This window comes from Ambystoma mexicanum, chromosome 2p, assembly GCF_040938575.1.
Source record: "Ambystoma mexicanum isolate Mex_15411 chromosome 2p, UKY_AmexF1_1, whole genome shotgun sequence".
NCBI lineage: Eukaryota > Metazoa > Chordata > Amphibia > Caudata > Ambystomatidae > Ambystoma > Ambystoma mexicanum.
This window is the reverse complement of record NC_090923.1, coordinates 390444079-390469765: the sequence shown is the minus strand read 5'-3', so window position 1 is coordinate 390469765 and position 25687 is coordinate 390444079.

Genomic DNA, 25687 nt, shown 5'->3' with positions numbered 1-25687 from the left:
TATTCGTCAGGCAGCATTGCCGCTGGCTTTATCCATGGGTAGTGCAGTAACTCGAACCTTCCTCCATGTCGAGAGCCTCTCTTCCTCTGCTGGATCACCTGAACTGCAGGAACTACCAGGAACAACTGCCACCGCAGGAGCCAGCTCTTCATTTTAAGGTACATTGTTCCTCCAGGCCGCCCTTTCTTCGCGGTAGTGCTAAAGGTGTTTTAAATCCTTTTCCTACCTGTTGGGTTGGCCGCCCCCTCTCTTAACATTGTCTTTTCAACTTCTGCAACCACCTTTTCAAATTTGTTAACCAAAGACTTGACTGCAGCTACGAGAACATTTTGCTCCTGGGACCTTGCACTGTACCACTGACTCTGGCACAGGCCTACTGACTCTGGTCACATTTGTTAGATCTGCTTTCTTTAGATTGATTCTCACTGAGAACTGTGTTGGTGCACCTATTTCTTTTAACTACCCTTTCCTTCCCCTGCTTAAAAATTGTGAAATGCCATTTTGCTCAGTTTTCATTTTAAGTATTGCCTATACTGATGCACTGTCTTGCTGAACTGGTTCACAAACTGATGGGAATTGTCGCTAGGGTGTATGAGAAACTACTTCTAGATAACGTGTGTTTTCCCTCCCTTGTGAGGAATTGTTAGAGGATCCCTTGTGTGTAGTTTTCACTGTGCCGTTTTGCTCAGTTTTCACTCTGGTTCACTTGGTCTACAATTCAACTTGGGAGTGTGTATCTTTTTCCTTTGACTTAATTTAACTTGCTTGATGACTGTGATATATTAGAAGTGTATAAAATAAATATATAACTGCTTTTTAATACCAAGCTTTGGTCAGTGTTTCCTTGTACCCTGGTACATTAGACCTATTGTGCAAACCCTGAATACTGCTCATCTCCCTCTTCAGATAAGTCTGACTGCTCAGCCACAGCTACCAACTAAATCTTTGTGGTACAGACTGATACCAAAGGGGATTTATTGCTCTCACTTGTAGTCCTAATCTGGTGTAGTGCTCCCTAAGGGAACTGCACTGGATTCTGCACAACACGGCCACCCACAGAGTCAGCTGCCGAAGGACTCATGCCATCCACACAGAACTCTGCAGCTTACTCTCCACTTATCAGTTGAGGCAGGCTTCAATAAACAGCATGTCCTTCACTTTTTTGCCTATGAGCCCTATTCACCTTATTGACATTGCTGAAAAGTCCAAGGTCAGTGGGTTGTGCAAGGATGTAGGCAGGCCATTGTAGATGCATATATAAATGCGTGGCACCTAACACCCTCCTGCCCCCTCTAAACCCAAGCCTACAGGAAACCAATGCACATTACCCATGCACGTCGGAATGTGCTGGTGCAGCATGTACTGCCTCATCCATATTTGTGCGCTATACTACTAGATGAAGTGGAGGCACAGGGGCCCTAATTCCTGGATTGATTTGCACAGAAAATAGGGGGCAGGCGCACAAAATCTTGTGCTAGCCCCAGTTTGTGTATTCATGGAAAAAAATGTGCAGGGCTTACCAGGGACTTGCAAGGAATCCACACTGATCTAACACGTCACTGCAACACCACGAACGCCTTGCGCAAGACTTGTAGCGAAGGGGTGTTGGGTTCTGCGCAGTCACCTAAAAAGGGGTGGAACACGTGGAATGGGGAACAACAAGTGAAAATATGGGCATAACTAGGGATGTACCAAAGTAAAATCCTTGCAACGCCCATACACGTGCTAAAAACCTGTTTTCATGGACTTGTACAGGACTCTCTGTTATGTGGAAAAAGACTTGGATATCCAGAAACACATACGCCACAGCGTAAACTGGCGTAATCATCATCCCACAATAAAACAAATGCATAAAAAGGGTATGCAAACAACAACTGCGCATATACAGCTACGATGAATGTACCATTTTTCGCAGCAGTGATCATGGGACACCGCAGGATGAGGAGGATGGCCAGAGCACAGATTTTTCTACCTAGGATCAGCCTTTTTGGGATGCCTGATGACCAGGTCTATGGCAGGTATAGGTTTCCACCTCATATCATATTAGACCTGGTCACGGAGTGGGAGGATGATCTTACATCACCCACCCTGTGTTCCCAAGCACTGAGCCCCTTGTTAAAGGTGCTCAATGTACTGCATTTTATTGCCACTGGGTCAATTCAGCGGACAACTGGCATAGTTGGGGCAATTTCACAGCGCACGCAGTCACGCTGCCTACACCAGGTTTTGGCAATCATGATAGCACGCCCCTCAGTCCACAGGCACATCTACGTGCCCAGAACACCTACAGAAAGGCAGGCCATGGTCCAGGATTTTTATGGGGTGGCACATTTCCCTAAAGTGCTTGGTGCAATTGATAGCACTCATGTGGCTCTACGTCCACCTAGGGTCACAGAGCACATCTATCGCAATCGCAAGCACTGGCATTCCATCAACGTGCAGGTTGTATTTGATGCCAAGGGTCTCATTACTTCTGTATATGCAAACTATCCAGGGTCCACCCATGATAGCTTCATATTCAGAATGCCACCCCTACACCGGGCCCTGGAAGCTGGGAGGCATGGCAACACATGGCTCATTGATGATTATAAATGCCCATGCACATGCATGCATGTCACACACGCACATAAATACACAGCAATGACAAACATTTTGACCTCTACCGGGGACAGTGCCTACCCTCTGAGCACCTACATGATGACGCCAATACGGAACCCTGCCAAACCACCCCTGGTAAGATACAACACTCCCCCTTATTTCAACTCGTGGCATAGTGGAGCGCACATTTGGAATGCTCAAGTCACGTTTCCGCTCTCTTGACCACTCTGGTGGTGAGTTGCTCTATGCATCACCACTAGTGTGCAGGATCATTGTGGCAGCATGTGTCCTGCACAATGTTACAACATGGCGCGGTGTACCGGTGGACATGGTGTTGCCCCCACTTCCACAACCACATGCACGTCGCTTGCGCATGGTAGGGCAAAGGGCACGTGGCGAGGCTGTCTGTACACAGCACAATTTTTCACCTAAAATCCAACCCCTGTGGAGTGCACACAGCCCTGGCACATTCCAGGTGCCATTCAATGATGACAAAGGGGCAATCATCTCTGCCCACCAAACCACCCTGAGAATGTGTCCTTGGAAGTGCTACATTGTGTGCATCCCTTAGAACTAAAACTAATTATTTTGTTTGCTTTCCAAAAGAAACACATAGATGAGGGACTATGCCACTACCACCATGCCAAACAAGACATCCAATGTCCTTTGTGTCACATAACCTGTCCCATGTTAATTTCCAATATCATTTGCATATATGAAGCACACACAGGCCTTGCTCATCGCAGCGCTGTTACAGAAGGCATCCTCAGTTACATAAGTGCTTGTCAAAATGTCAAAACATACATGTTGCCTAGCCCCATGTTACAGGGTGGCAGCATTATACAAATGCATAAAGTCAATTTAGGTGCCTGTGGCTAAGAGGAGAGGGAAGAGGAGAGGGGGTGGACAATGAGAGAGGGGGAAACATATCACAGGCGACCATGAGGGGGTCATACACAACATCACAGGCGACCAGAACAGGGGCATACACATCACAGGCAACCATGGAGGGGAGAATACACAACATCACAGGCGACGGGGAGGGCACACACATCACAGGCGACCATGGAGGGGCATACACAACATCACAGTTGACCATGGGGAGGCATACCCAACATCACAGGCGTCCAGGGGGGCATACACATCACAGGCGACCTGGAGTGGGGGGCATACACAACATCTCAGGTGACCAGGGAGGGGGTGGGGTTCATAGACAACTTCACAGGTTTCTTGTGAGAATGTGGAATTGGCCACCCTATCCATGCCCTGAGCCCACATCTCACAGGAAGCAGCCTTTTGCTGTGCAACATGCAACATTGACTGCGCCCACACATTATCCCCAGCCACGACACGCCAGCCACATGTGCATGCCCCATGGCTGCTGGACCCAATGGAGCATGGCCCTTGATGTGGAGATGCTGTCTGTGGCTGCAAGACTGCATCCCTCCCTTGGTCATCCATCCCAGGACCAGAGGTCAATAGAGTGAAGCATGGCCTTGCAGCCGTAACCACCACAGACAGACATGGCACCACTGACTGGCCCTGTAAGGGGACGCTACCCCCTGCAGATGCACAGGTTACATCAGCACCATCACTTGATGTACTCACCTCCGACAGCATATGGGAATGGACATCCGGGTCATCACCAGAGCCACTGGTATCATTGGAGGTGGACCCATTATAAGTCATGCCCCAGATGGATTGTACCACCAGTGGATTCTCATGGCCTGCCACAACACGTCCTCCACTGGTGTTCTCTCAGGGCTCAGGCTCCTGTTCCTCCTCTACCTCCTCCCCTGAACCTGGTGGCTCACCACCTGCACATGGACACATAAAGACATGAAAAATCATGTTAATTGCTTCTACTACATGCATTGTCATCACAATGCTGCCCTGCAACACATTTACATGCATGTTAACATTCCATAATTTGCACTCATACACTATGTACAAAAATCCCTGAAATCATGGTGTCTGCAGACTTGCCACCCCATCCCATGTCCCTGACCATGTAAGCACTGCAGACATTCTCAACAGACATGAGTGGTGTCCCAGGTGTGTGATGTGGAGAGAGTGAGGACATGTGCTTGGAGATTGGAAGAGGAGAGAGTGACACATAAGAGTGACAGGGCCATGCACTCATGGGGATGGAGGGGTTCAGTGTGGCAGGTCAACATGGATGACTCCAGACTGATTTCTTACAAGGGGCTCAATGCCATAGCTGCGGCAGGGATTTGCACGGTGTGGTAGAAATCTAGGACACTCATGGCACAATGTCCTGCATGCTGACAATGTGCATGGAAGGTATGTGTAGCATGAAGCCACCTATGGACATATGTGGATGGAACATCTACTACATGCAGTGCATGATGAATTTTTCATCATGCACTGCATGTAGTGGATGTTCCATCCACACATGCCCATAGGTGGCTTCATACTACACATACCTTCCATGCATAACATCCTTCAGACACAAGCACTTGACTGGCATAGCTGAGTTACTAATATCACTGATGTACATAGCCAGATGCCACGTTGTGCTGGCATGCTGGAAATGTGTATTAGTATCTGACGTTTGTGGATGACTACTGTCACAAAGCCATGTTCAACCGATGTGCAGCATATGTATTGTATGAACTCTGCAGTACACTAAGCACGAGTCAGTAGACCCAGACATGGTTCACCTATGGCAGTCATACAAATGCAGGCAGAAGTGCCACACAATCATACCAATTCATTCAATCTACATACACATATTCTGGATGCACATGCTTCTTCACTCACCGGATGTTTCCTCGTAATCTGGCATGCCTCCCATGACTTGGTTCTGAATCAACTCGCTCATGGCCGATTTATGTGGAGTGAGCTCCTCGTCCTGCGGTGACCCACCTCCAGTCACTGTAGCAGAAGCAAGGTAGGCACCCAGATTTTTTTTTGTTCAATTGTGGAGGTTGTTAGGCGGAAACCTGTGCAGTTCCCTCTGGGACCACTGCAAAAGATTTAGGACTACAGGTGTTTGGCGGTGAACCCACTTGGTAGCAGTCTGTACCACACAGATTCACTTGGCAGCTGTGGCTGAGCAGTCAGACTTCCCTCAAGAAGAGTTGAGCAGTATGTGGAGTATACAAAATAGGGCAATCCTTCACAGCAAGACAAGCAAACACGCAACAAGGCTTAGGGTAAAGATATTAAGGTATTTATTTATAACGAAACATCTATGAAAAACACTATGGCACTTTCACGGCAAACAAATCAAACACGATTACTCTACGAAGAAGAAACGATCAATCCCCCTAGCAATATCTCGACAAGTCTAGGTTCTACCGGCACCACTTATTTACAGACAGAGGTGTATACCTGAACCTAGATGACACTCGAATATTAGTTAGGACGGGAGAGAAAAAGATAGGCAGGTTACAAAATCAACGCAGTTCAATACTTCACGGGTAAAATGCACGGCAAGAAGGCAAGAATCACAATAGATCATAAAGTTCAGAGGCCAGGCCCACTCGGAGAGAGGCAAGGCGCTGTGTCCCGAAAAAGTCTCTAGTGGAGATGCATTCAAGTCTTTGTAGCAAATTGTTATCGGCAGATTAAACCAGTTCAGAACAATAAATGAGAAAAGCTTGGAGGCGACCCAACGCAAAGGAGAGGATTAAGACACCTCACTCAATCCGATCGAAAGGGAAGCCAGGCAGACACGATACCTTGTTGTGGAGGGCAGCTCTGGCGGGGCAGTTGTTCCTGGTGGTGGATGCACGTCGGGTCTTTGCCAAGAGTAGAGAGGTTCTCGTCGTCGAAGAAAAGTGAAGTCCAGTGCACCATCAGGGAAGAGACCAGCCGCGGAGTGCTCCGTCACAAGGCACCAATTTTTGGTCGCGGTACAGGAGTAGGGGCTATCCGGTTGCCGAGGTGCGCTGCACGGGCAATTCTACCACTGCGTCCTGAGGCGAATAAAAGCAAAGGGGACTGGTTGTTCCCACCAGTCAGGGGAAGAGACTCTCAGGCAGGGAGATCTCCTCTGTCGTCGGGAAGTGGTGAGTCGGCTCAGCAGGGCTCCACCGGAGGTGTCGTCGTTGCAGGTCGGCTCAGCGTTACCCTCGTCGGATTCTGAGGTCCTGTGGTGACTTCTGAAGATCCAGTCCCAAAAGCCCTGCTTTTATGCAGAAAACCCCCATTCATTCAGCCTAGCTGTCAATCAACACATGTTAAGTGGTGAGCGGGAAGGCTCACCACTTGGGCCAATCACTCCAGAGTGCGACCGGGGTTGGCAGGGCAACTCGGTCCAGGGTGCCTAAACCCCCTCCCACACCCCTGTGGTAACCCAGACAGAATGGCACCACTTTGGAGGGTCTCTGTACAGAGCCCGCCAAAAGTGGAACAAAGGGCTCAACCTTTGGTTTAGGAGTCACAGAGACAAACACAGACGCCATTTTACAAACCGAGTTCTGGCAGAAAATACCATCCGATAAACCTATTTAAGATAAGTATATCGGTGGTACATTAGAGATTAAAGAGAAAAAGTATCAATCTCCAACAATGGGACGAATCCCATAGGGTTAGGTTCGGGGTCGAACATAACAAGTAGTTTCCACTGCCACCAGCCAAAACTCGACGAGGGGGAACGGGACAGTGCCCTCTCGAGTAACAGGTCCAGGAGTAATCGAATTACCCCTACTAGTACGTCCACAATAAGATGGTTTGTACTAGTCCTGTTAGTAAATTTAGGTCTAGTAAAGCCAATGGTGACTTTACATGCCCGGGGAGACAGTAGTCAGTCCCTGGGTATGGAGTCTATGGTGGAGGTCTGCTAGGACGCCCCAGTGTTACGGCACGTAGGGTGCAGTGTAACACACATAGAAAAACATATGAGACCCTATGGAGTAAAAGACCCCATAGCCCATAGAACACATTGACATTCAAAGTAATTACACACATACATGTCCAAGAGAGGGAGGAAAAGAGTCTCACTCTTAGCAGGATGGAAAAAAAAAACCTCCCGAAATCCAGCAAAGCTGCTGGGGGACTCAATAGGTTAGGAAATTCAGCCTAAACAGAGAATTCTCCCTAACAGAGGTCATTCCACCGCTTCATGACCTCACGAGCTGTGCACCTCTCATTCCCCAAGGTGTTGATGCCACCCATGACTCGCTGACAGTGGACCATACGCTGAGCAGGCGTATGGGAGCTCCCAGACCCCATGCGCGTTACGGTCGTGGTCGCGCATGTAATCCACGAGGTACTTGAGTTCATGATCATTGAAGCTCCTCTTCCTCGACGTGGTGGTCTCCTTTGCCATGCTTTGGGATTGAGCCTTTCCCTGTCCTGCACCCTTCTGCCTCTTGGAAGGTGGTGCAGACCCTGTGTGGCTGGGACCACTCAGGGCATTAGAGGATGGACCACTAGTGGCCCGGGCCATGGCATCACCCACTGATATAGAGTCAGTTACTGGCCCTGCAGCTCCCTGACACAGGGTCCTGGGGTCAGGTGTTTTGCATTGCCGTCCCTTCCCCTTGGACACACGGGCATCAGATGCCCCTGCGTGTCCATGTCCCTGGGGGGGCAACAACAGATACTGCTGTTGCTCCCTGTCCCTGGTTGTTGGGGACAGGAGCTGCCCCTGCAGGTGCCTCAACCTGGGAAGAGAGGAGAGCAGGTGACCATGCAGCTCCCTGACCCAGGGCGCTGGGGTCAGGTGACTTGCATTGCCGTCCCTTCCCCTTGGACACACGGTCATCAGCTGCCCCTGCGTGTCCGTGTTCCTGGGGGGGACGACAACATATACTGCTGTTGCACCCTGACCCTGGATGTTGGGGACAGGAGCTGCCCCTGCAGGTGCCTCAACCTTGGAGCAGGGGAGAGCATATGACCCTGCAGTTCCCTGACCCATGGTGTTGTGGTCAGGTGTTTTGTATTGCTGTCCCTTCCCCTTGGACACTGGGGCATCAGCTGCTCCTGCATGTCCATGTCCCTGGGGGGGGCGACAACAGATACTATTGTTGCACCTTGACCCTGGTTGTTGGGAACAGCAGCATCATCTGCAGCGCCCTGACCCGGTTGGGTGTGGTGCACAGCTCTTCCTGCACCTCCCCAACTCTGGCCATCGCGGCCACCTCTGCTACCTTTCACTCTTGGGGCCTTCCCAACCATGATACAGATGGATTAGTACTATGGGAGGCACAACAAGCAATTGTCGTGGGCAATTGCAGTGAGGAGGCAGGGTACGTGATGTAAAACGTACTAGTATGGTCCAGCAAGGCTCAATATTACCTTTAGTGAAAACATTAATGGGACGCGTAACTCACAGACACCCAAAATATTAAAAAAGCGTTTACGTAACCCCTCAGTAGCTCATGTGAAAAGAAAAATTGTTACGCGGTATGCTGTGGCACCCAGCAACACAAAAAGTGCGTACATGAAGCCCAAGAAAGCCACTGTGATGTTAACCCTGTGGATACGTGATACACAGGGACAGCTAGAGTATGAATAATGCGTATGCCACTCACCGTTAGCCTCAAGAAAAGAAAAATACATGCATTTGTGCACAGCAGCAAATCCCCCACCAAAATAAGAAGTTTGCACTGTCACAGTAGTGAACACAATTTCGTGGCACCCCAAAAATCTCCGAAGTCCACACGTCTGTCTGCTCCAACTCACACAAGCCGTGTGATGATCTCTTATGCACTCCTTTATCCCAAATCTGAATGCCAACACCCAACGGCCAGCGCGTTTCACGTAACTTACGGGATTAGGCCCTTTCCTCTGATTTCATGTGTACGCGCTAATTCTGAACGTGCGAAGTAACCGTCACTCTGTTTCCGGCTGCCCACACGAGTAACACAGAAGACCCATGCACTCGTGCCTACGAGCCATTTTACCTGCCTCCTACTGCCATGAGCTGCCTCCTACTAGCCATCTGCTGCTGCCTGCCCAACGTGCAATAACATCAACAGCGCTTCACAGCCCAGCCACAGGACCACCTTGCCCACCCACACCTGCCTCTGGGGTTGCCATGTCTGAGCAAACATCTCCAAAGTCAACTGGCAACCCCACGGCAGCGAGGCAGAGGGTTGTCAATTTCGCAGCCAGGGAAGGTGAGATTCTGGTGGAGCATGTCCTGGGGCATTATGATGCCCTCTTCAACCCCACAAAACAAGTCAGTCAGGAAGGACGGTAGCTGATCTGGGACCAGATCGTGGTGCCATCAACACAGAGGGGATGGCACCCCGTGACTAACAGCATGTGCACAAGCAATGGGAGAACCTGAAGTCCAGGACCCACAACAAGGCTCGTCGCTTCCTCCAGGCTGGTGCCAACCAAGGGGAGCGCTGGGGCTGGTTGAACACCACAGACATGCAGGTCCTGGAGAGGTTTTACCCGGCACTGTACACACAGGTCAGCGATTTGCAGCACCATCTGGAGTTGTCAGTGAGTGTCCTTGTGTGGCTGTCCTCCACTGAGCATGTGCATGTTGATGTATGGTGGGAGTGGGCACCTTGGCCTTACAGCAAGTATGCCTCTTGTACAGTGGTGCACATGTGATCAATGAAGCATGCAAGATTCCAACGGTGCTACTTTTGCAATGTGTGTTGTACTGAAGCATATTACAACATGCGCGTGGTTCATTACATGTGTCTGAGATGTGCCCGTGCAAGAGGTGTGACACATGGGTGTTGTCAACAACATGAACAGGCATGGTGCACATGTGTATGTGTCTGAGATGTGACTGTGTGACTGGCCATCACTCCTGGAAGGATGTAACTGGTGCAAGCATGCACAATTTTGTAAGTGGTGACAGTGCCATGTCCAAGGATGTGATTGTCTGTTGTGAAGGACAGACATGTATGTGAGACATGTATGTGCATGAATGTACATTGCATGTACATGTGTGTTGTGGAGGGTGATGATGGTTCTGACCTTTGGCAGTGTACTTCATGTGCATATGTTTTGTGCCAAACACACATATGTACAGTACCCTGATGTTTGTGTTCTATGTCTCCTTATCCACAGCAGCGTTCAAAGAAGAGGACAGAGAAAGTGCTGTAGAGCAAGGCAGCAGAGTTGCCTCCACCAGACAGAGACACAAGGCCCAGTCACAACCCCTGGCTTCAACATCATCGTGGAGTGAGGAGACTGGCGCTGTGTCTCAAACATCAGCCACAGCTTCTGAGGGGAGGTCTAAGAGGGCGAAGGTGGACGTGGACTCCTCAGCAGTGGGGGAGGACAGGTGAGCTCACACAGGGGGAATCCACTGCAGAAGACACTGGGGTGGCATCCAGATTGGTGGGGGATCATGAGGAGGAGGAGGCCATATCAGCCCAGTCCATGGGGCCCGTCGGGGGTGATGAGGTGGGTGTGACTGGTACAATATGCACCTGCCGGAATGCCCCAATTCGGACCGATCTGCAGGTGTCAGATGTTTCCACACAAACCGACACCCCAATGCCTGCGGATCTGGCCATTTGAGACAGAGTGGAACCCATGCTAGCTGGTCTCATGAGGCATACAGGCGCCATTTGTGATTGTGTGCAGGCTTCCAATCGTGGGCACGCATATCATCACATTGAGGTCTGGCATATCCTGAACTGGCTAGCTACGTTCCTGGTCTGGAATTGGCAGCGTGGGCTGGCCACTTTTGCGACCCCTTCCTCGGCTTGCTCCTCTGTGTGCCAGGTATGGTAAATGCTTGGTTTTTATAGATTAGCATATACTTGCAAAAGGTGTGGTACAATGTAAAACATCACAGAACACTAAGTGTTGGTCATACAGATAAAACACAAGAACAAAAACTTGAAGTCAATACATCGCTTGTGCATTGAATGATGTATAAATCATCTACTGTCGATATATGACAAACAGTATCTAGACAACAGAGGTGAACATTTACAACACGGATATAAACAATAGATTTCTTTTTGAACAGTGTCAATACACTGGTGACACTGCGGTTAAAAGGTGCGTCTACACTGGGGCGTTTCAGCCGTCTATAGGGGCTGGATATGCCTCATATCTGTCACGGCCTTCTTCAGGATGGGGGACTGTTTGAGCTGGATGTTCATGGAGTGCTGTGGAAAAAGAAATTGCCACAGGTGTTCTAGTAGAAACGAATTCTCATATGGGAAGTTCCCAGTGGACTCCTCTAAATTGGGGCTGTGGTATTCGGGCTCGCGCCACATTCTGTGACTCAGCATTCCCTGCAGAGTAGCTCACTTGCAACAAGAAATGCGCGAAGCGATGAAGCAGGACACCAATCCTGCGACATCGCACCCCGAATACCACAGCCCCAATTTAGGAAGCTTTGTGACTCAGGGCATACCATCCAAAGGGGACAGGTATCCAGCGTCAGGCAGGACCCAAATGTGGACCTTCTCAGAAGGATGTCTTCCGTGTTGGTGCGGTACGGGCAGAAAATCGGAGCAGAGAGGCAGCAGTCTAAGGAGGCGAGACTCACCATTGCCAGGACAGATATTGCACTGCGTCGGCAGAGAGGCGGGCTGAGTTCCTCGAGGATACTTACAGGGAGTGGTAGGGGATGGAGAGGACCATGCTGGAGTTCCTGCAAGCCCTTGAGGAGAGAGTGGAGACCCGCCTAGAGGAATTGGATGCAGTGTTTGATGATGCCCTGGCTGAGACATTGAATGAGATGGGTGAGGAGAAGGACTAGCCTGCTGCCTTTGTAAATTGTTTTTTTTAGAAATAAGATTTTGTTGTTTTTATTCATTATTTGGAGCTTTTGGACATTACTCAATTTTTGTGTGCATAGTTTTTCATGTGTGGGTTTGCTTTGAATTTTTTTATGAGCTGGAGTGGACTTTGGACATTACTCCATGTTTATTGTGTAAATAGTGTTACTAGTCTTTTTTGTGTTCACCATGTGGTAATGGTTATTTTCTTATTTTTTATGGTATTGTAAATATTTTTTTTGACATTGACATTTTTGCTTTCTTTAATTTTTTCATGTACATACTTTGAACGTTAATTTACAGTGTGTATGAGCACATTACAACTGTTCAATATAATTTATTTTCTTAACTCACAGTCATTGTTTCTCACAGTTTTTTTGGCAATGTGCTAGTTTGTTAGTATGTTTAGTGTTCCTGGTTCTGACCATCATTGGTCATGTGAGTGGTTACTTGCATGCATGTGTTATGTTTGGGATCCATTTGCTTGGTGAATATGCAAATGTGGCTTACCGGTGGAGGCTTGTGAAGGGGGAGTTCGGTTTTGCATGGTAAATTGGCATTTGCTTTAACATGTGCAGCATCAATGTGTATTGGCCCTCAATGTGTTTGTGAAGGAGGTGGGAGGGGTGACTCACAGTGTTACATGTTCAGTATATGGGCACTTAATTTACTTGATGCTGTGTAACACATGTCGTGCTTTCAACTTCACCAGCATGTGTGCATTTTTTCATTGTCTTTGGTGTTGGTCTACCTCTTGCACTACCACGCAATATTGGCATTACTTTGGATTTACACATCGGCAGACCAATGCAGCTGTATCAGTGCGTGGTATCCAATTTTCCAGTGGCTATTCGGGGTGGGGTCACAAAACGGCAGTCAAGGTGCATGACACACCATCGATGGAGTGATTGAACTTGTTCATTCTACAAATTGACGGTCAAAATGAAAACATTCCCCTTACATGGCAAAATGTGGGAATTACGTCACCACTCTAACTGTAAGACACCATGGGTGGTCTACTGTATTGAGTGCCCTTGTGGGCTTAAGTACATTGGCAAAACGGCATGACCGGTTCACACACGCATTACAGAACATCGCCCCCGGATCCATTGCAAAGCCATCAATGCACCCCTTGTGAGCCATTTTATGGAATATGGCCATTCCACTGAAGATCTACACTGATGGGTGATTGATGTGGTTAAGACTGCCTCCAACCCACATCAAGCGCTAGCTGACAAAGAGGCACGCTGGATCTTCCTATTGGACACTATTGAAAATGGCTTAAATGAAGCATCCCCAGTGTGTTGCTAATTATTTTGTCCCAGTGTTCTCAGTTGTCCTTAACCCCTTTTATGCATTTCAGCATAAGGATAAGGGGGGTTTTCTATTTTCTATGAACTATTGCTCGTTCATATTTTTATTGATTGTCTATACAAATATCACTTTTCAACTGTGTTATGCCTTATTTGCTTCCCTCCCATTTATTGTCTAAAGAGGACTCTGCTGATATATTCCATGCTGTTCCTGTGCGCACTGGGGTTCACCCGTGTGAAGTTTGGAACAGCTGATAAGATAATCACCCCAGTCCTTTCTGTATGCCTTCCAGTGAGGACATAGCCACGCCTCCGGAAATTCAAATGCTTACACCTGTCTCCGGGTTTCCAACGTGGACACGCACTTCATCTTACGCGGACCTTTCCTGACTGTGAGGCGATCTGCAGGTAAGCGTTGCTGTGCCCCCGATATCCTCATAAAATATGCCTCATATCACCCGTGGTTTGTCATAGAGTACTCCTTCAGTCTCTCTAGTCATTTTCAATACCGGACGTGCAGACGGCAACAACGTCATCAGAGATATTTCACTCTCTGCCCTGTTCGATACCTTACATTGACGGCCTATTGAGAAAGCTTCACTTTCTGCTTTGATTGACGCCGCATCTTGACGGCGCCCCCTGCACATGATTTCACTGCCGGCTGCAGGTTTGTTGTTTTCTTGCGTGAGCCTGCGCGTATTTCCCGAGAGCTAGAACTCGTCAATAGGATCTGTGTTCAATGCCCTAACGGTATCTATTTCATTTTAGATACGTTTTTATTTCCTGAAAGTCACCCCTGCATATGTGAATGAACCATGTGAGGTGTTCTGTCTCCAGTATGCCGTTCTAGGAGGCAACCTTAGCGGTGCATTAGGTATGGACTCAGTACACTCGACCATGGCTATCTCTCCTATCACTAGATATGGGAGTCCTTATTTCTTACCTCTTTTTATACTGAACTACATTCTCATAGCTATCTGCACTTTTCAAGCATCTCTATATACCGATTTCTGTTTGCATTGTTATTTCTGGTTGTGGTGCTTTAACTTTAATGGTTTTTTCGGACTTGGCGACTTGGCACTTACCTCACTTCTGGTTGTGGTTACTGGGAGGTGACTGTCTGGGGCACACCTGCCGAACTGAAAAGGGGTGTCTACTCTGTGTTTTTGATCATCTCTTGGCATTCTCAAATCACCTTTCGTGCTAAATGCCTCACATTTAATGTCTAAATAAGTGAACATAACAACCACAATATGATGGTAAGCCATTTGATTGTTTCTGTAGGGGCTGAATTTAGGATTGAACTTCCTGAAGAAGGTGGTCTTTATCTTTCTACACTCTGCCGAAATGCCAATTTCACCACGCCCTAGGCACAGGTGCATATGTACCTATGACCGCAGGACGTGGGTTTCACGCTCATCAGCGTAATGCGTAGGATATCATTTCAGCCTGCTGTATAACCCCCTTGGATTTCACTAAAAGCAATCACACACACTACTTTGAACCTGAGGGTTAACTCTTTAGGACCTTCTGTGTTTTTTCTTTGAGTTTGGCTGTTTGCACAGAACCTTTGTCTGGTGCAACTTATCCTCTTGTGTTCTTATATGCATAAACATGTTGTATCAATTGTTAGAATTATATTTTTGATCTAGCAAGGGCTAGGTAGTCAAACCCTCCCTTTTTCTTAATTTAGTTTAGACTATTATGTGAGAAACGTGTATTCGAAAAAGAATTACGTGTTCAACTGGGATAGATAAATATTTCTATCAGATTAAGTGTTTTTGTTAACCTGCCTGTTTCTCTTGTGATCTTCTTCCTCACTCATTTTTATTTTCCTGTTTTTAATAACCCTGGATGCATTGTTTGTATATATTTGAAGATTTGTCAATATATGTTTTCTCTATTTGTATGTTTATGCCTATTTTACAAATTAAAAAAAAACTTTTTTTCTATTTTTGGCTTCATATATTCCCTGAATTCTCCATGCTAGGTGCTTCTAATAAATGGCGCCGTTGAGGTTTAGTATGACTGGTGATACAAGTACATTTGTCTAAAACTGAACGATTTGTTTTCTATTAACTACCAGTTGAATAGGTACTGTTAGTTTCTCAAATTGTGTTAGAATTGTAGCCATACAGGAACATCTTTTTTGTCTTATATCAGGTTCTTGCTCCATTATGTTCCCAGGCCACTTGGAGTCCCTCTTTGTTCATACAATGTCAACCTACAGCATGCAGGTGATGTCTGGTCTGGAGGAGGCTGCCTGCAGTTTGGGGTCACAGGTGATAGGGGCTGGGGTGTCCCATGTGGAGGGTGCTGCCTGCAGTGTGGGGTCACAGGTGATGGGGGCTGGGGTGGGGGTGTCCCATGTTGAGGGGGCTGCCTGCAGGGTGGTGTCACGAGTGATGGGGGCTTGGTGTCCTCTGTGGAGGGGGCTGCCTGCAAGGTGGCATCACGGGTGCTGGGGGTAGGGTGGTATCCTATGTGGAGAGGGCTGCCTGCAGGGTGGCATCATGGGTGATGGGGTTTGGGGTGTCCCATGTGGAGAGGGCTGCCTGCAGGGTGGCGACATGAGTGATGGGGCTGGGGTGTCCCATGTGGAAAGGGCTGCCTGCAGGGTAGAGTCACAGGCTAAGGGGGCTGTGGTGTCCCATGTGGAGAGGGCTGCCTGCAGGGTGGCGTCACTGTGATGGGTGCTGGAGTATCCTATGTGGACGGGGCTCCCTGCAGGGTGGCGTCACGGGTGTGGAGAGGGCTACCTGCAGGTTGGTGTCACGGGAGATGCGGGCTGGGGTGTCCCATGTGGAAGGGGCTGCCTGCAGGGTGGCGCCATGGGTGATGGGGCTGGGGTATCCTATGTGGAGGGGGCTGCCTGCAGGGTGGCATCACGGGTGATGGGTGCTGCAGTGTCCCATGTGGAGAAGCTGCCTGAAGGGTGGCATCACGAGTGATGGGGGCTGGGGTATCCCATGTGGAGGGGGCTGCCTGCAGGGTGTTGTCACAGGTGATGGAGGCTGGGGTGTCCCATGTTGAGGGGGCTGCCTGCATGGTGGCGTCACATGTGATGGTTGCAGGGGTATCCTATGTGGAGGGGGCCACTTGCATGGTGGCGTCACGGGTGATGGGTGCTGGGGTATCCTATGTGGAGAGGGCTGCCTGCATGGTGGGGTCACAGGTGATAGGGGCTGAGCTGTCCCATCTGGAGGGGGCTGCCTGCAGGGTGGGATCATGGGTGATGGGGACTGGGATGGGGGTGTCCCATGTGCAGGGGGCTGCCTGCAGGGTGGTGTCACGGGTGATGGGGGCTGGGACGTCCCATGTGGAAGTGGCTGTCTGCAGGGTGGCATCACAGGTGTATCGTCAGACGGGGTCTGCTTGGCGAGGATTGTGAGGTGCAGATGCACAATTTGGCTGGGTTGAGGTTAGGGATTGCAAGGTTTTGTTGCGCCATTACGCTGGGGTGTGGCTGGGGATTGCACAGAGTTTCACGCGATTTGGCTGGAGTGCATCCAGGATTGAGAGGTGTTTCGAGCGATAACGCTGGGGTGCGGCCAGGGATCGCATTGAGTTTTTACATGATTTGGCTGGGGTGTGGCCAGTGATTGCAAGAATTTTTTGTGCGATTACACTAGGGTGCAGCTGGTGATTGCGCAGAGTTTTCAAACGATTTGGCTGGAGTGTGGCGGAATTGCGAGTTGTTTTTGTGCGATTATACTGGGGTGCGGCCGGGGACTGCACATAGTTTTCACGCAATTTGGCTGGGGGGGCGGTCGGGGATGGTAAGGTGTTTCAAGCGATTTGGCTGGGGTGCGGCTAGTGATTGTAGGTTTTTTTTGCGCAATTACGATGGGGTGCGGCTGGGTTTGCGCACAGTTTTTACACAATTTGGCTAGGGTGCGGCTGGGGATTGCGAGGTGTTTTCGCCCAATTACGCTGGGGTGTGGCCAGGGATTGTGCAGTTTTCACGTGATTTGGCTGGGGTGTGGCCGGGTATTGCAGAGTGTTTTTGCACAATTACGCTGGGATGCCACCGGGGATCGTGCAAAGTTTTCAAAAAATGTGGCTGGGGTGAGGCCGGGGATTGCAGAGTGTTTTTGTGTGATTACGCTTGGCTGCGGCCGGGGATTATGCAGAGTTTTTATGCAATTTGGCTGGGGTAAGGCCAGGGATTGCAAGGTGTTTTCGCACGATTTGGGTGGGGTGCGGGATCGTACAATATGGAGGGGGCTGCCTGCAGGGTAGCATCATGGGTGATGGGGACTGGGATTGGTGTGTCTCGTCAGAACGGGTCTGCTTGCCAAGGATTGTGAGGTGCAGACGCACAATTTGGCTGGGGTGAGGTCAGGTATGGCAAGGTTTTTGTGCGATTACACTGGAGTGCGGCCGGAGATTGCAAAGTGTTTTGCGCATTTACGCTAGGGTGCGGCCGGGGATTGCGCCAAGTTTTCACGCGATTTGGCTGGGGTACGGCCGCGGATTGCGAGGTGTTTTCGCGCAATTATACTGGGGGGCGGCCGGGGGTTGCACGGTGTTTTCTCGCAATTACGCTGGGGTGTGGCAAGGGATCGTGCAGTTGTCACACGATTTGGCTGGGGTGTGGCTGGGGATCATGCAGGGTTTTCACGCAATTTGGCTGGAGAGGCCGGAGATTGCAGGGTGTTTTTGCATGATTTGGTGGGGTGCGGCCAGGGATCGGGCAGAGTTTTCACGTGGTTTGGCTAGGGTGTGGCTGGGGATTGTGGAGTGTTTTCGTGCAATTACGCTGGGGTGCGGCCGGGGTTCGTGCAGAGTTTTCACACGATTTGGCTGGGGTGCAGCTGGGGATCACGCAGCGTTTTGACGCAATTTCGCTAGGGGGGCTGTATGCTGGCCCAGGGATGGCACAGAGCCTTGCACCTTGTTAGGCATTTCACTTGCTTTTCAATGCTTGTGGGGGCATGTTGGGGGCGTTACTGGTGCAGCTTGCTGTTCCTTGCACCACGGCTACTGATGCCTTGGGAAATCCATGAATATGTGTTCCTGCGCAATCATTTCTCTGAGCCACAGCTAGATCATGCTCCCTCCCGGCGCGCGGGGCTTGCCCCTTTTGTGCGCCACATTCTATGAATCGGGGCCAGGGTGTTAGTTGTAGGTACATTATTTTGTTCAATACATATTGGTTTACACTTGGAGGGATGAGTGGACATTCCGTCTTTAGGGAAAGTATGTATTGTGTGTGTGCATTATTTGCAGTAATGTGTATGGGTAGTGCAAAGTGGAAGGGGTAGTGTTATTGACTGGCCATGCACACATCCCTGGCTTCATGCGCACGTGCCTGGGACTGGCTGGAGCTGCATCATCATCATCCTGCCACTTTTCTGCGCCACATTCTATGAATCAGGGCCAGGGTGTTAGTTGTAGGTACATTATTTTGTTCAATCCATATTGGTTTACACTTGGAGGGATGAGTGGACATTCCGTCTTTAGGGAACGTATGTATTGTGTGTGTGCATTATTTGCAGTAATGTGTATGGGTAGTGCAGAGTGGAAGGGGTAGTGTTATTGACTGGCCATGCATGCATCCCTGGCTTCATGCCACGTGCCTGGTACTGGCTGGAGCTGCATCGTCATCATCATCATCATCATCCTCTGGATGTAGAATGACCAAATCTGGGGGCGTGAGTATGTTCTGTCTGACACAGATGTGATGCAACATTGCACAGGACTAAATGCCCCACCTTCCCTGGCCTGTACATGAGTGCACCCACCAGACCAGTGTAGGCATCTGAAACGTTACTTCAGGAGCTCAAAGGTCTGCTTGATGGTCGCCCTAGTTATCACATGCACCCTGTTGTATGCCATCCCTTCCTGGGATCACTAAGAGGGGTCATCAGCTACAGAGCGGCAGGATCCAGAGTCACCTGCAATGGGTGAGGACACAAGTTAGCCTTATCTTGCATGCGGCTGGACTGTGTCAATTTGCCATGTCTAACACTTAGCCCATCTGTGTTGATTAGCAACATCATGCGTCTAGTACAAAGGCATGGCTGTGCCTTATGCTCCCTGCTGCACCCTGAGTCATCCACTGTGTTACAGCTATCCAATATTGTATTCTGCTCCCTGTGATAGATTGCTGGGGGAAGGACATGTATTGACACTAACTGACCTAGTGGGAACTCACCAGTCACTAGTCCACACACAAGCCCTCATTGCCTGGTATGAGCATGACCATGCCTCTACCGCACCACTGACTGCACGGACTTCATGACATCCACAATGTGGACAAACCATACTCATTCATGCATCAACGCCACATGACGGCTACCAAGCACAGAAGGCACCATAACCCAGTGACTAGTTCTGCGACACTGAAGCTGCCAACAACAATGTGATATCAGAAATGGGTAAAACCAAATCTCATACTCACTCCTGTCCTCTGATGGTAGGGAGAAGAGAGCTGACAGTTGGATATGTGAAGCCTGGAGACTGAAGGAAGGCTTGTTGTCTGTATAATCCAGAAAAATCCCCAACATATCCAAAAATTTTAAATCCATTTGTAAATAAACACTTATAAAAACATCATGGTATCTTATAGAAAAGCCGCAAAAGAGCTAAAAATTCCTTAGGTCACTATCAGTTTTCCGGTGTGGGAACAATGACGTTAATACAGGAACTGACACTTTTCCTGCACCGGGAAACTACAAGTATGCCAGCAGGAGTTACTGATTTACCTCCATGCAAGAGCTGTGAAAAACTGCCCGAATCAGTAATTTAGGTTACTCCTCCCATGGAGTCCTATGGGACTCTGTGGAATGAGGAATTACTGGCAACCCCGCCACCTGTAATATCCTGGAAATATTGGGATGTCAGTCACTGGGAATGCTAATTCTGTTTGGTGATATCCAACTGCTATTACTGGCGGTAAACCACCAAACTCGTAATGACCCTGTGGTGTCAATTGGAGTTGATCATGACGCAAACATAAGCCAAAACTGAATACAATTGTTTTATGGATAGTGAGATGATTGTCAGGGTCGGCTTGCTTCCTTATGAAGCTCAATCAAAAATATCTCTCACAAAAAGCAAAAACAAATGCTTCCTGAGTCTCTAGCCCAATAATACAATTTCAATTGCTTGAAAATCCAATTAGAACAAACAAGTGACCTCCCTCCTCTCTCCATAGGCATTAATGAAGTGTTTTCAGCTTGCTTTTGGTCCTCCAGCTCTGTCTCCAGCCTACAGGTGTTCCTCCAGGATCGTGAACAGCACTGCCTGCCCACTCCCAGAATCTTGTAAAGCTGTAGCACAGCTGTTTACCAGAAGTCTGAAGCTTTTTTATCTCAAAAAACCTGAAACTTTTTTTTTAAATCTCCAAGCCCATCAGTCAACAAGTAACCAAACATACAGCCTAGTCCGAGAGCCTTATAGTCCATTGTAGTCTTGCATGATTTATTTATTGATTGCTTGAACATTGGGTACTATTTAACAAAACAAAAATAACTATTGGAACACATCCAAGACCATTTGATTGCAACCCAGAAGATTAATTAGTAATAGTTAACCTGAGTTTTCCAAACAACTGATAAGCCTTGCTCGAAGCCCAGACTTGCAAAGTAGGTTGTAAAATCTTGTCATATTTTTTTATATGTGCTAAATACATTTCACTTTTGACATGATATTGTGCATAACGACTGCATGGTTTGATATAATCCTCAATCTCATGATTTGCTAAGATGAAAACCATGTCTATGCACACAGCCCTGTAGTAGTCCTCCAGCCAAAAACAGAGCTCCAGGGGCCTGATGCTGGTATGTAGTATGGGCCGGGATTGATCCTCTGGCTCCACCTTAAGCAAATCCCATGCTGTTGTGTCAGTGACCCACCTGAGGTCATCCCAGGAGTTCTTTACCTCCTTGGTGTTGCACTAGTACACCCCAAATGGTTCTGCAACCTTGGAGGTGGAGAGGAGGGGACATCCACAGAGGATGGAGAGTCATCCTGCGGGGTGGCAGGGATTAGGGTCTTAAATGAAGACTGAATGGCGAGAGTAGTCATGGCTACCGATGAGGCAGGAGTGACCTAGCCTCTTGGGGGATCCACAGGTTTCACCTGGGTGGAGGCCCCCCTACCTCTCTTCCTTGTCCGTAGTCAAGGGAGGTTGCGCACATGAGTGCCCATGTCCTCAGCTGGGGCGGTGGGGACATTGCACTCAGCAGGGTGCACTGGTGCAGGAGGGCCTGGTGGTGTCCTGCTAGTTCCTGATGCACCCTCTTCAAGCACACCTCTGGTGGTAGGTGTTCCAGCATCATCCACGGTGACCTGCCTGCCCCTTCTCCACATGGTCCTCTTACACAGACCGGAAGATCCCTCATGTGGATGTATGTCAACCCTGTCTCTATGGTTTTCCTGATCCCTTCCATGTCAGCAGTCGACCCTGTGTACTGGCATGCTCACACATTGTGTGATGAGTGAGACCAATGGTTGCTATGCATGCTCACTGATGGTATGGAGCCAGACTAAGGTGGGAGTTATGCCATGGTTTCTGGACAATCCATGTCGGCATGCACTGCCTACAGAGAGCTTGGACTCTACCACACATGGACAATGGCATACACAAGTGCACACATGCAGGTGCCCTAGGACATGCAAGGCAGCATTGGTGTGTTTGTGTGCCACCTTTGCATACTACTTCTGCCTGGAATCAGTGATTTGTGTTGCATGCCTTGGACCGACAGGACAGTGAACATGCTAGGAACATGCTTCCTTACTGAGAGCTTTACCCTCTCAGTAAGGAAGGTGATGCAGGGTACATATATGGGCACTTTTGTGATACACCGTAACTTGCATATGGTGGTGTGCCACTGACATGGACAAACCATACTCATTCATGCATCAACGCCACATGACGGCTACCAAGCACAGAAGGCACCATAACCCAGTGACTAGTTCTGCGACACTGAAGCTGCCAACAACAATGTGATATCAGAAATGGGTAAAACCAAATCTCATACTCACTCCTGTCCTCTGATGGTAGGGAGAAGAGAGCTGACAGTTGGATATGTGAAGCCTGGAGACTGAAGGAAGGCTTGTTGTCTGTATAATCCAGAAAAATCCCCAACATATCCAAAAATTTTAAATCCATTTGTAAATAAACACTTATAAAAACATCATGGTATCTTATAGAAAAGCCGCAAAAGAGCTAAAAATTCCTTAGGTCACTATCAGTTTTCCGGTGTGGGAACAATGACGTTAATACAGGAACTGACACTTTTCCTGCACCGGGAAACTACAAGTATGCCAGCAGGAGTTACTGATTTACCTCCATGCAAGAGCTGTGAAAAACTGCCCGAATCAGTAATTCAGGTTACTCCTCCCATGGAGTCCTATGGGACTCTGTGGAATGAGGAATTACTGGCAACCCCGCCACCTGTAATATCCTGGAAATATTGGGATGTCAGTCACTGGGAATGCTAATTCTGTTTGGTGATATCCAACTGCTATTACTGGCGGTAAACCACCAAACTCGTAATGACCCTGTGGTGTCAATTGGAGTTGATCATGACGCAAACATAAGCCAAAACTGAATACAATTGTTTTATGGATAGTGAGATGATTGTCAGGGTCGGCTTGCTTCCTTATGAAGCTCAATCAAAAATATCTCTCACAAAAAGCAAAAAGAAATGCTTCCTGAGTCTCTAGCCCAATAATACAATTTCAATTGCTTGAAAATCCAATTAGAACAAACAAGTGACCTCCCTCCTCTCTCCATAGGCATTAATGAAGTGTTTTCAGCTTGCTTTTGGTCCTCCAGCTCTGTCTCCAGCCTACAGGTGTTCCTCCAGGATCGTGAACAGCACTGCCTGCCCACTCCCAGAATCTTGTAAAGCTGTAGCACAGCTGTTTACCAGAAGTCTGAAGCTTTTTTATCTCAAAAAACCTGAAACTTTTTTTTTAAATCTCCAAGCCCATCAGTCAACAAGTAACCATACATACAGCCTAGTCCGAGAGCCTTATAGTCCATTGTAGTCTTGCATGATTTATTTATTGATTGCTTGAACATTGGGTACTATTTAACAAAACAAAAATAACTATTGGAACACATCCAAGACCATTTGATTGCAACCCAGAAGATTAATTAGTAATAGTTAACCTGAGTTTTCCAAACAACTGATAAGCCTTGCTCGAAGCCCAGACTTGCAAAGTAGGTTGTAAAATCTTGTCATATTTTTTTATATGTGCTAAATACATTTCACTTTTGACATGATATTGTGCATAACGACTGCATGGTTTGATATAATCCTCAATCTCATGATTTGCTAAGATAAAAACCATGTCTATGCACACAGCCCTGTAGTAGTCCTCCAGCCAAAAACAGAGCTCCAGGGGCCTGATGCTGGTATGCAGTATGGGCCAGGATTGATCCTCTGGCCCCACCTTAAACAAATCCCATGCTGTTGTGTCAGTGACCCACCTGAGGTCATCCCAGGAGTTCTTTACCTCCTTGGTGTTGCACTAGTACACCCCAAATGGTTCTGCAACCTTGGAGGTGGAGAGGAGGGGACATCCACAGAGGATGGAGAGTCATCCTGCGGGGTGGCAGGGATTAGGGTCTTAAATGAAGACTGAATGGCGAGAGTAGTCATGGCTACCGATGAGGCAGGAGTGACCTAGCCTCTTGGGGGATCCACAGGTTTCACCTGGGTGGAGGCCCCCCTACCTCTCTTCCTTGTCCGTAGTCAAGGGAGGTTGCGCACATGAGTGCACATGTCCTCAGCTGGGGCGGTGGGGACATTGCACTCAGCAGGGTGCACTGGTGCAGGAGGGCCTGGTGGTGTCCTGCTAGTTCCTGATGCACCCTCTTCAAGCACACCTCTGGTGGTAGGTGTTCCAGCATCATCCACGGTGACCTGCCTGCCCCTTCTCCACATGGTCCTCTTACACAGACCGGAAGATCCCTCATGTGGATGTATGTCAACCCTGTCTCTATGGTTTTCCTGATCCCTTCCATGTCAGCAGTCGACCCTGTGTACTGGCATGCTCACACATTGTGTGATGAGTGAGACCAATGGTTGCTATGCATGCTCACTGATGGTATGGAGCCAGACTAAGGTGGGAGTTATGCCATGGTTTCTGGACAATCCATGTCGGCATGCACTGCCTACAGAGAGCTTGGACTCTACCACACATGGACAATGGCATACACAAGTGCACACATGCAGGTGCCCTAGGACATGCAAGGCAGCATTGGTGTGTTTGTGTGCCACCTTTGCATACTACTTCTGCCTGGAATCAGTGATTTGTGTTGCATGCCTTGGACCGACAGGACAGTGAACATGCTAGGAACATGCTTCCTTACTGAGAGCTTTACCCTCTCAGTAAGGAAGGTGATGCAGGGTACATATATGGGCACTTTTGTGATACACCGTAACTTGCATACGGTGGTGTGCCACTGACATGGACAAACCATACTCATTCATGCATCAACGCCACATGACGGCTACCAAGCACAGAAGGCACCAAAACCCAGTGACTAGTTCTGCGACACTGAAGCTGCCAACAACAATGTGATATCAGAAATGGGGAAAACCAAATCTCATACTCACTCCTGTCCTCTGATGGTAGGGAGAAGAGAGCTGACAGTTGGATATGTGAAGCCTGGAGACTGAAGGAAGGCTTGTTGTCTGTATAATCCAGAAAAATCCCCAACATATCCAAAAATTTTAAATCCATTTGTAAATAAACACTTATAAAAACATCATGGTATCTTATAGAAAAGCCGCAAAAGAGCTAAAAATTCCTTAGGTCACTATCAGTTTTCGGTGTGGGAACAATGACGTTAATACAGGAACTGACACTTTTCCTGCACCGGGAAACTACAAGTATGCCAGCAGGAGTTACTGATTTACCTCCATGCAAGAGCTGTGAAAAACTGCCCGAATCAGTAATTCAGGTTACTCCTCCCATGGAGTCCTATGGGACTCTGTGGAATGAGGAATTACTGGCAACCCCGCCACCTGTAATATCCTGGAAATATTGGGATGTCAGTCACTGGGAATGCTAATTCTGTTTGGTGATATCCAACTGCTATTACTGGCGGTAAACCACCAAACTCGT